We start from the raw sequence: 12,625 nt of genomic DNA on the forward strand, positions 1-12,625 counted from the left end.
ACCATCTGTCGTTAATCCAACGAGTTTATCCCACGGCAGCTTTATTTCAGTTACACATTTGGAAACCTCCTCAAAGATTTCCTTTCCTGTGGTTGTGTCATGCATTGATTTGAATCCTAATAGCTCCTCCGTAACACACAGATTTGAGTCCACTCCACGGATGAAGACTGACAGCTGAGCAGTATCAGATGCGTCGCAGCTCTCATCCACAGCGAGGGAGAACGCAACAAATCTTTTCCCTTTTCCATCAGCTGGTCATACAGATTGGTGGCAAGATCACATGTGCGATCAGCTACTGTGTTCCTGCTCAGGCTCACGTTTGAAAATGCTTGTTTTTTTCTCTGGGCATACGAGGTCACAAACCTTCATCATGCACTTTTTCATGAACTCTCCCTCATTAAAGGGCCGGGCTGATTTTGCGATCTCTGCTGCCACTATATAACTAGCCTTTACAGCAGCCTCGCTTTGTGATGTGGCTTTTTTAAACATATTCTATTGTGAAACCAAACTTCTTTTCATCTCCTCTACTTTCTGGCTCCTTTGAGTCATGTCCAGGTCCTTGTATTTGTCATGGTGTTTCGTTTCATAGTGTCGTCTAATGTTGAACTCCTTACTTACAGCCACGTTGACTCCACAAACAAGACAAACAGGTTTGTCTTTTACATATGTAAACAGATATTCTGCCTCCCACTTGTCCAGAAAGCTCCTGTTTTCTGCCTTTCTTTTCGCCATTTTTGGGAAGGGTTAGCTCGCTGACAGTTGTAGCGTCTATGTTGCTATGACTACTGTCACAGAGGAGAGAGCGTTTCTGGGTCCTGTCCTGATTGGCGCGCGAAAACAGCAGAGCATTATGGGATTCGTAGTATTAGTGGTGAATGCGCTGTATAATACCAGCGGGCCAGCTCTAGTAGTAATTTGGTATTGTCTCGCGGGCCAAATATAATTACCCCGCGGGCCAAATTTGGCCCACGGGCCAGAGTTTGACACCCATGCTGTAGTACAAACTCCAAAAAGTTCTGGAACACTGTAAAATCCATGGAGAGTAAGATCACCACCTTCCAACTACCCACAGCACTGAGGCTAGGAAACACTGTCACCACCGATAAATCCACGATAATTGAGAATTTTTCTACGACTTGCCTTGCTTTCCACCTGGCTACCCCTACCCCGGTCAACTGCCCGGAACCCCCCACAGCAACTTGCCCAATCCTCCCTCATCTAAAATTATCTGCTGAAATTGTTGCAACCCCTATTACTAGACTGTTCAAATTCTCTTGCGTATCATCTGAGATTCCCAAAGATTGGAAAGCTGCCGCGGTCATCCCCCTCTTTAAAGTGTGTGACACTCTAGACACAAACTGCTACAGACCTATATCTATCCTACCCTGTCTTTCTAAGGTCTTCGAAAGCCAAGTTAACAAACAGATCACCGACCATTTTGAATCGCACCGTACCTTCTCCGCTATGCAATCTGGTTTCAGAGCTGGTCATGGGTGCAGCTGAACCACGCTCAAGGTCCTAAACGACATCATAACCGCCAATGATAAGAGACATTACAGTGCAGCTGTATTCATCGACCTGGCCAACGCTTTCAACTCTGTCAATCACCACATTCTTATTGGCAGACTCGACAGCCATGGTTTCTCAAATGATATCCTCGCCTGGTTTACCAACTACTTCTCTGATAGAGTTCAGTGTGTCAAATCGAAGGGCATGTTGTCCGGACCTCTGGCAGTTTCTATAGGGGTGCCACAGGTTTCAATTCTCAGGCCGTCTCTTTTCTCTGTATAGATCAATGATGTCGCTCTTGCTGCTTGTGGTTCTCTAATTAACCTCTGTGCAGATGACACCATTCTGTATACTTCTGGCCCTTCTTTGGACACTGTGTTAACTAACCTCCAGACGAGCTTCAATGCCATACAATCCTCCTTCCGTGGCCTCCAACTGCTCTTCAACGCAAATAAAATTAAATGCATGCTATTCAACCGATCATTGCCCGCACCTGCCCGCCTATCCAACATCACTACTCTAGACGGCTCTGACTTAGAATACGTGGATAACTACAAATACTTAATTGTCTGGCTGGACTGTAAACTCTCCATCCAGACTCACATTAAGCATCTCCAAACAAAAATTAAATCTAGAATTGGCTTCCTATTTTGCAACAAAGCTTCCTTCACTCATGCTGCCAAACATACCCTCGTAAAACTGACCATCCTACCGATCCTTGACTTCGGCGATGTCATCTATAAAATTGCCTCCAATATTCTACTCAGCAAACTGGATGTAGTCTATCACAGTGCCATCCGTTTTGTCACCAAAGCACCATATACTACCCACCACTGCGACCTGTACGCTCTCGTTGGCTGGCTCTCGCTTCATACTCATCGCCAAACCCACTGGCTACAGGTTATCTACAAGTCTCTGCTAGGTAAAGCCCCGCCCTATCTCAGCTCGCTGGTCACCATAGCAGCACCCACTCGTAGCACACGCTCCACAGGTATATCTCAATGGTCACCCCCAAAGCCAATTCCTACTTTGGTCGCCTTTCCTTCCAGTTCTCTGCTGCCACTGACTGGAACGAACTGCAAAAATCACTGAAGCTGGAGTTTCCCATCTCCCTCACTAGCTTTAAAAACCATCTGTCAGAGCAGCTCACAGATCACTGCACCTGTTCATAGCCCATCTGTATACAGCCCATCTATCTACCTCATCCCCATACTGTATTTATTTATTTAGCTCCTTTTGCACCACATTATCTCTACTTGCACATCCATCTTTTGCACATCTACCATTCCAGTGTTTAATTGCCATATCGTAATTACTTTGCCACCATGACCTATTTATTGCCTTATTTGACCTTATTTGCACTCACTGTATATAGACTTTGTTTTCTTTTTTTCTACTGTATTATTGACTGTATGTTTTGTTCATTCCATGTATAACTCTGTGTGTGAGTAATTCCATGTGTAACTCTGTGTTGTTGGATGTGTCGAACTGCTATGCTTTATCTTGGCCAGGTCTCAGTTGCAAATGAGAACTTGTTCTCAACTAGCTTACCTGGATAAATAAAGGTGAAATAAAATAAAAAATAAAAATCACTGAGCCTGAACATGGTAAGGATCTGTGTCTCTGCTTCGTATTTCTGACAGAGTAGAGATAATTAGCCAATTAAGTATTCTCTGATTATGCCCAGATAGCAATTTACTCTGCTTTCTTTTTTCCAATGTTGTAAATATAATCCTTTGATTGGTTCATGATTTTTAAAATGTTGATTCTTTCTTTTGAAGCAGTGCTGGTGTCAGCTTGGTAGGTTAGGTCCAACACCAGCTGGCTGAGAGGGCTCATTTCTGGGCTCAGATCTTGGGTTTGAAACGCTTGACATTGGAGACTTGAGGGTGAGAGAGGGTCAAAAATAATGTTTTGCAGACTAGACTAGCGTACTGCTGTCTTAGGCCCTACTATCTCCAAATATTCCAGTGCACCTGTATAATGAAATCCATTCTAATCATCAAAACATTGTCATGATCTGATAAAAATCTTAGCAATAAGGGTGTTTGGTGTTTTGCTGGCATTGTTGTCACGAAACATCAAACCCGTTCTACAACAATCTAAGACGTCTTGGGGTTAGCTTTCTTTTTTTTGTGATAAAAACATTGTAAATATTGGTTATACAGGTACTAATGGAAAAAGGGTTCTCTTTCTAAACGAATAAAACAAATAAGAGATTCATATTGATCATCTGAGTAAATTTCAATAATGAATAACATTAATATCTGGTGGTAAAATCAGTCCTTTATCGTGATCTTGCCCACATTCTGATGGTGCCCACATTCTGATCTTGCCCACATTCTGATGGTGCCCACATTCTGATCTTGCCCACATTCTGATGCCCACATTCTGTGCCCACATTCTGATCTTGCCCACATTCTGATGGTGCCCACATTCTGATGGTGCCCACATTCCGATCTTGCCCACATTCTGATGGTGCCCACATTCTGATCTTGCCCACATTCTGATGGTGCCCACATTCTGATCTTGCCCACATTCTGATGGTGCCCACATTCTGATCTTGCCCACATTCTGATCTTGCCCACATCCTGATCTTGCCCACATTCTGATGGTGCCCACATTCTGATCTTGCCCACATTCTGATGGTGCCCACATTCTGATCTTGCCCACATTCTGATGGTGCCCACATTCTGATGGTGCCCACATTCTGATCTTGCCCACATTCTGATGGTGCCCACATTCTGATCTTGCCCACATTCTGATGGTGCCCACATTCTGATCTTGCCCACATTCTGATGGTGCCCACATTCTGATCTTGCCCACATTCTGATGGTGCCCACATTCTGATGGTGCCCACATTCTGATGGTGCCCATATTCTGATCTTGCCCACATCCGGATGGTGCACACATTCTGATCTTGCCCACATTCTGATGGTGCCCACATTCTGATCTTGCCCACATTCTGATGGTGCCCATATTCTGATGGTGCCCACATTCTGATCTTGCCCACATTCTGATGGTGCCCACATTCCGATCTTGCCCACATTATGTTCTTGCCCACATTCTGATGCTGCCCACATTCTGATGGTGCCCACATTCTGATCTTGCCCACATTCTGATGGTGCCCACATTCTGATGGTGCCCACATTCTGATGGTGCCCACATTCTGATCTTGCCCACATTCTGATGGTGCCCACATTCTGATGGTGCCCACATTCAAGCTGTTGAATCTACACATGGTATAAAAATATCTCTCTTATCTGTCCACTGTCACCATTGTGACCAGATTTCCTTGTGTAACGGTGTGATGTTTAATGATGTTTGATATGAGTCTGTAAGGAGAGTTTACAGTCTAGCCAGACACCTAGGTACTTATAGATGTCCACATATTCAAGGTCGGAACCATTCAGGGTGGTGATGCTAGTCGGGCGTGCGGGTGCAGGCAGCGAACGGTTGAAAAGCATGCATTTGGTTTTACTAGCGTTTAAGAGCAGTTGGAGGCCACGGAAAGAGTGTTGTATGGCATTGAAGCTCGTTTGGAGGTTAGATTGCAGTAAAGCTCATAGCCTCCTGGTGTGGCGTACGTCCCCTCCTTCATCCCCTGATCCATTTGAGGAGACAGCTTCTCCAGAAGGGACTTGCACTTCTTCTCTGAGGCATCCTTGTTTTGATTGAAAAGGTCAGCGGAGTGGTTGCTAATGGCCTCCTGAAAGATTTATTGGGAATTTTCAGATTCAGGTGTGCAGAATATGATAAAAGATCAGACAACTATAGAAAGACAGTTGTAGAAAAGGTTTATTACAGCATGCTAACATTGGAGAAGACAGTATAAACCACATGAGAAACACAGCAGCTGTAAGTCAACCTCGATACAATAACGCGTTGTAGATCAGAATGTTCTCTAAGAAGCAACATTTTATAGTATACAAGGTCAGGTTGACCTTCAGCTGATACTAGCTTCAGACATGTGAACCCTGGTATCAGCTGATACTAGCTTCAGACATGTGAACCCTGGTATGAACTGATACTAGTTTCAGACATGTGAACCCTGGTATGACCTGATACTAGCTTCAGACATGTGAACCCTGGTATGAGCTGATACTAGCTTCAGACATGTGAACCATGGTATGACCTGATACTAGCTTCAGACATGTGAACCCTGGTATGAGCTGATAGTAGCTTCAGACATGCGAACCCTGGTATGAGCTGATACTAGCTTCAGACATGGGAACCCTGGTATGAGCTGATACTAGCTTCAGACATGTGAACCCTGGTATGAGCTGATACTAGCTTCAGACATGTGAACCCTGGTATGACCTGATTTTAGCTTCAGACATGTGAACCCTGGTATGAGCTGATACTAGCTTCAGACATGTGAACCCTGGTATGATCTGATTCTAGCTTCAGACATGTGAACCCTGGTATGAGCTGATACTAGCTTCAGACATGTGAACCCTGGTATGAGCTGATGCTAGCTTCAGACATGTGAACCCTAATTCAATATAGTGTTATTTTTTTATCCGAGTTTAAATAACAAATATGAGAACTGATTTTCACAGTAGTGTTATTTTGTCTCCAGAAGTTAATTGAGTGGGGAATTGCACTCCTTGGTCATATTCCACCTGGTGTCCTTGGGTCCTACTGGTGTTACTGTTACTGGTGATTATAATTTTGATGCATAAGCTAATCAATCATTTTTCAGTTGAATGGCCTTGACAATGTTAAAAAATGCATTGTGTGTATCAGGCACAGATCTAGAATGATGATCCATACCACAAGAGCTTTCAAGAATTCCCCATCTTTGTCTTTGAAGGATCGCTTCATGAATGCCTGTGTTGCCTGGGTCTCTGAGCGAAGATGGTTCTCTGACAGCTGATTGACGTCCACTGGGAATAAGGCCTTCACATCCTCCATTCCCTTCTGGTACACCGCCAGGCCCTCAACCATAGCAGCCTTGTCACGCTCGCTATCCTCAAATTCCCTGTCATAAATCGACCAAGGAGCAGCATGTAGTTCCACATCTTTCAATGAAAGTGAAACCGAAACAACCAAAAACCAAACAGGTAAACAGCAAAGAGAACACGAGGTCAAACACACAGGGAAAAATAACTACCCACAACACACAGGTGGAATAAGGCTACCTAAGTATGTGTCACGCCTTGGTCATTGTATCTTGTGTTTTTGTTATATGTTTGGGTAGGCCAGGGTGTGACATGGGTTTATATGTTGTATTTCGTATTGGGGTTTGTATTAATTAGGAGTGTGTATTTATTAGGGGTGTGTCTAGTTAGGCTTGGCTGCCTGAGGCGATTCCTAATTGGAGTCAGCTGATTCTAGTTGTCTCGGATTGGGAACCGTATTTAGGTAGCCTGTGTGCGCGTTGTATTTCGTGGGTGATTGTACCTGTCTTAGTGTTAGTCACCAGATAGGCTGTATTAGTTTCATTCGTTTGTTGTTTTCTTCTTCCGTTATTTCATGTACCGTATTAGCTTCATTAAAAGTCATGAGTAACCTACACGCTGCATTTCGGTCTGACTTTCTACAAACAACAGACGAAGATCATTACAGAATCACCCACCACGATTCACAGACCGAGCAGCGTGTGAACTGGCAGGATCTGAAGGAGGACGATATGGATTATACTACGTGGGAAGAAATGGGATTCCCTACAGCAATGCGAAGAGGGCTACAGGCGAATCGAATCAACGAAAAAGACACGCCGGAAAAACGGAGAGGCGCTGGTTTAAACAGGCAGCGACAGCTGGAGCAGCAAAGGGAGGATGAATTATTTGGAGAATGGACATGGGAAGACGTATTGGATGGTAAAGGTTGTTACAATTGGGAGGAGATATTGGCCGGAAGAGATCGCCTCCCATGGGAACAGGTGGAGGCACTAAGGAGAGCAGAGGCAGCGGGAGATAGTAGCCGACGATACGAGGGAACACGGTTGGCAAGGAAACCGGAAAAACAGCCCAAAAAAATGATTGGCGGGGGAGCTAGAAGGGAGAATAGTTATGCCAGGTAGGAGACCTGCGCATACTCCCTGTGCTCACCGTTGGGCTAGAGAGACCGGGCAGGCACCGTGTTATGCTATGGAGCGCACGGTGTTTTCAGTGCGGGAGCATAGCCCGGTGAGGCACATACCAGCTCTTCCTATTGGCCGGGCTAGAGTGGGCATCGAGCCAGGGAAGCTTGGGCAGGCTCGGTGCTCTAGAGCTCCAGTGCGCCTGCACGGTCTGGTCTATCCAGAGCCACCTCTACACACCAGTCCTCCGGTAGCAGCTCCCCGCACCAGGCTTCCTGTGCGTGTCCTCGCGCCAGTACCACCAGTTCCAGCACCACGCACCAGGCCTCCAGTGCGCCTCGCCTGTTTAGCGCAGCCAGAGCTTTTCTCCTCTCCTGCGCTGCCGGAGTCTCCTGTCTGTCCAGCGCCACCAGTGCTCCCAGTCGGCCCAGCGCGTCCAGTGCGCATCGCCTGTTCAGCACAGCCAGTGCTTTTCTCCCCTCCTGTGCTATCGGAGTCTCCCGCTTGTTTAGCGCAACCAGAGCTGTTCTCCTCTCCTGCGCTGCCGGAGTCTCCTGTCTGTCCAGCGCCACCAGTGCTCCCAGTCGGCCCAGCGCGTCCAGTGCGCCTTGCCTGTTCAGCGCAGCCAGAGCCTTTCTCCTCTCCTGCGCTGCCGGAGTCTCCTGTCTGCCCAGCGCCGCCAGTCGGCCCAGCGTCACCAGTCTGCCAGGATCCGCCAGAAGTGCCAGTCTGCCAGGATCCGCCAGAAGTGCCAGTCTACCAAGATCTTCTAGATCGGCCAGACAACCTTAATCATCCAGGTCCACCAGCCAGCCAGGATTTACCGGAGCCTACTACCTGCCTGAGCTTCCTCTCAGTACTGAGCTTCCTCTCAGTACTAGGCTCCCTCTCTGTACTGGGCTCCCTCTCAGTACCGAGCTTCCTCTCAGTACCGAGCTTCCTCTCAGTACTGAGCTTCCTCTCAGTACTGAGCTTCCCCTCTGTCCCGGGCTGCCCCTCTATCCTGAGTTGCCCCTCTATCCTGAGTTGCCCCTCTATCCTGAGTTGCCCCTCTATCCTGAGTTGCCCCTCTATCCCGAGTTGCCCCTCTGTCCCGAGCTGCCCCTCTGTCCCGAGCTGCCCCTCTGTCCCGAGCTGCCCCTCTGTCCCGAGCTGCCCCTCTGTCCCGAGCTGCCCCTCAGTTATGTGGGGATCAGGGTGAGGACTATTAGGCCATGGTCGGCGGAGAAGGTGGATTATCCTAGGACGCGAAGGGGAGGAACTAGGACATTTATGGAGTGGGGTCCACGTCCCGAGCCAGAACCGCCACCATGGACAGACGCCCACCCGGACTCTCCCTATGCTCTTGAGGTGCGTCCCGGAGTCCGCACCTTAGGGGGGGGGGGGTTCTGTCACGCCTTGGTCATTGTATCTTGTGTTTTTGTTATATGTTTGGGTAGGCCAGGGTGTGACATGGGTTTATATGTTGTATTTCGTATTGGGGTTTGTATTAATTAGGAGTGTGTATTTACTAGGGGTGTGTCTAGTTAGGCTTGGCTGCCTGAGGCGATTCCTAATTGGAGTCAGCTGATTCTAGTTGTCTCGGATTGGGAACCGTATTTAGGTAGCCTGTGTGCGCGTTGTATTTCGTGGGTGATTGTACCTGTCTTAGTGTTAGTCACCAGATAGGCTGTATTAGTTTCATTCGTTTGTTGTTTTCTTCTTCCGTTATTTCATGTACCGTATTAGCTTCATTAAAAGTCATGAGTAACCTACACGCTGCATTTCGGTCTGACTTTCTACAAACAACAGACGAAGATCATTACGGTATGGTTCTCAATCAGAGTCAACGATAGACAGCTGCCTCTGATTGAGAACCACACCCTGCCAAACACAAAGAAATAGAAAGCATAGAAAAATTAACATAGAATGCCCACCCAAATTACACCCTGACCAAACCAAAATAGAGACATAAAAAGCTCTCTACCGTCAGGGTGTGACAAGCCTGTTTCTCAATTTTAGCCATGGCCAACATAGCATTCTCCAGACAGGGCACATTGCCTTTGGCTATGGTCTCCACATAGGTGGTGACCAAGTGCCCCAACACTGCAATCAGATAGAGGTGGGAGGAAAAATATGTGGCACTAAATATTTAGTGGTACAATAAAATTCAATATATCAATATATTTATCCATTTTCACATACTGTACTGTAGGTAGATATCTGACTCACTCTCTCCAGTCAATGTGTGTCCCCTTATAACACTCTTCACACGGCTCTCATGGAGAATAAAGCGGCAGAAAGTATCTGCGACCTCTCTGAAGCGTTCAGAAAGCTCAGCCTCGTCCATGGAGTCCAGTCGGTGCATGTTGTCAGGAGTTGTAGGGGAAGGGAACACAAAACACTTGCGTGAGGGGAAGAAGTTCCGGATGCACTCTCGCGGGAGGTTGTAGTCACTGATCTTTTTACTAGTACCTGAAAGATAACATTGACATTACTGGATTTTATAGTACATGCAGATCTTGGGTACGTCCCAATAATATCTCCTTTCTCCTCCAACCTATTAGCGCTCTTCCAGCATGAACTGACATGGTGTCAACCAAATCAAAGGATCAGAGAATGAATCTAGTACTGAAAGCATAAGCTACAGCTAGTTAGCACTACAGTGTATAAAATGTGGTGAGTAATGGACGTAAAGAGAGAGAAAGACAATAGATTAACAGTTAACAAATGTATTTCTTTAAAAATGAAGGAGATGCAAAAGAGAGAGAGAGAGCAATATTTGCTTGCATTTTTTAAACTTTCGAATGCAACTAGCTAGATTAACTTACTCAGACATCAGGCTAAAACAGTGAGGGATGCTATTTTAGCTAGCTGGCCATGGCTATCCAACACTGGAACTCGTCCAAGGTAAACTTTTGGTTTTATGAATTAATTGCCACCGGGGCCTGCAGGTGTAACTGCTAAACTGGTTGCTGACTATACACTGTACTGGATGATTGTAGCTGGTTAACTAATGCATTAGTTATAGTAGCTATGTCGTCTAGCTATGACGTTAGCTAATATGCTGACAATGATGTTGGCTGTGTTTAGCGGTTAGTAGTTATGATATGAAGGTCTGGTTTGGAAAGGTATTTTTCGTCTGGTCACTGACAGCTGATGTGTTGTCTACTGAAGTCCACAAGCGAAGGGAAAACGTGAGAGGAGAGAGCATAGATGTGAGAAGGAATTATACAATGAACAAAATGATCATGCTGTTTGTATGTGTTTACGTGTGATCAGAGGTGTATTCATTCCCCCGATTCTGTTGAAAAACATTTCTGAAATGGAACAAAACGGGGATAAACATACTTGAATTTGTCCAATGGAAATTCTCGTTTGCAACTGTTGGACTAATGATTACACCCTAGATCAGCTAGATGCAGGCCAGAGTGTGCAACATGGTATTGATCGTGTCACTGTCTGTCACCTTGATTACTCAAATTTGTCTCTCGACCTGCGCACCTACGTTGTAAACTTTCATTCATAGGCTAGGTTGTAGCAACCTCATGATGGGTGTAGGGAACATTAAAGTATCATGTAGTAGCCTAAACCTATCACTGTTACATTGAACTGGTGAATGGAATATGAATGACAGTCATCCAATATGCTGTAATAGAAATAAGGCCATGCTCATAAACATTACTGACCGCCACCGTTTCATTCATCTGCTGGATCTTGAATTGAGCTTCACAATGAAGTTTTTAACATTTTCCTTTATAAACAACCAGGACTACAAGTACAACATAACAATTGCAATTGCAGTTGCATTCGTGAGTTGTATTGTGAATGTCAATAAAAAAAATAAGGTCCGCCTTAACAGAAACCCGATTTAAAAAATGTAAGTACAGCAATTGTTTACTCAGTGGGAAATTAATATCCAACTCATCAGTGACAAGTGTGTGGAGTTTAGAGATTGTGACAGCAACTATGTGATCTTATTACAGTATTATAGACACCATAGCTTCCGACCACTCTTGTGTAGCTTACATGTGTGTTTGTGAGTGTCTCAGCTTTTCATATTGGGGTCATAATTGTCTGTAGCTCAAACTGGTGGTACATTACAGACGTTTTTTTGTGAGGAGAACTGTTTTCAGGATCCTTTCTTGTCACACAAACTCCACTCTATCTCAGCCCCCATTAATCACACAGGTTAATGGTTGGTTTCTGCAGATGAAGAAGGAATAGACACATCTGATTAAAAAGTATGTAGCTCAAAAATTGCTGGACGTATTAAATCACGCTGGTGTGATTGTGGGACTCAAAGCGAGATGGATAAAAATAATATTCTTATTTCTGTTTTATCATGATTACACTGTAATTTGTAAATAGTAGAGGCCTGAGGGAGTGAGGTATATTTAAGCAATAAGGCCTGAGAGAGTGAGGTATATTTAAACAGTACAGTCTGAGAGAGTGAGGTATATTTAAGCAATAAGGCCTGAGAGAGTGTGGAACATGGCCCAAATACCATGGCTAAGGGCTGTTCTAATTTACGACGCCACGCAGAGTCCCTGGATACAACCCTTAGCCGTTGTATATTGGCCAAATATAACAAACCCATGAGGTGCCTTATTGCTATCATAAACTCAGATTCATTCTTCCAATTATTCCTCTCTTTGGTGTGTCGTGGAAATTACCTCTATTTACCAAATCATGAGAGCAAACCACACACAAGTCAGAGTTAGTTATCAAAGTCCATCTTTAATTATATGAGCTCTATCACAACCCTGTGACTCTCAGATCAATTCAGTGTCTATCAATGAATTCTCTGAGTCCCTTCCACATTTCAACTGAGATCCTTTAATAGCAAAAAACACACATAGCTAGACAGCATAGACATAATTTATTTTTCAGCTTTGTCTCCTAAACTATGTTATTTACTCAAACTCAGAACCATAAACAAATCCTTCATATCAACAGGCATGTATCAAATCCATCCTATCTTGACAAGATCACAGAGACACATTGACTGGCACACAGACATTGTGGAGTCAAGAGATACACGCTTGACCTCTCACCTCTCTCCGGCCCAAATAACGTAGTCTTGACATAGAACAGATACTGCAACCC

This window comes from Oncorhynchus gorbuscha, linkage group LG01 (genome assembly GCF_021184085.1).
Source record: "Oncorhynchus gorbuscha isolate QuinsamMale2020 ecotype Even-year linkage group LG01, OgorEven_v1.0, whole genome shotgun sequence".
Taxonomy (NCBI): Eukaryota; Metazoa; Chordata; class Actinopteri; order Salmoniformes; family Salmonidae; genus Oncorhynchus; species Oncorhynchus gorbuscha.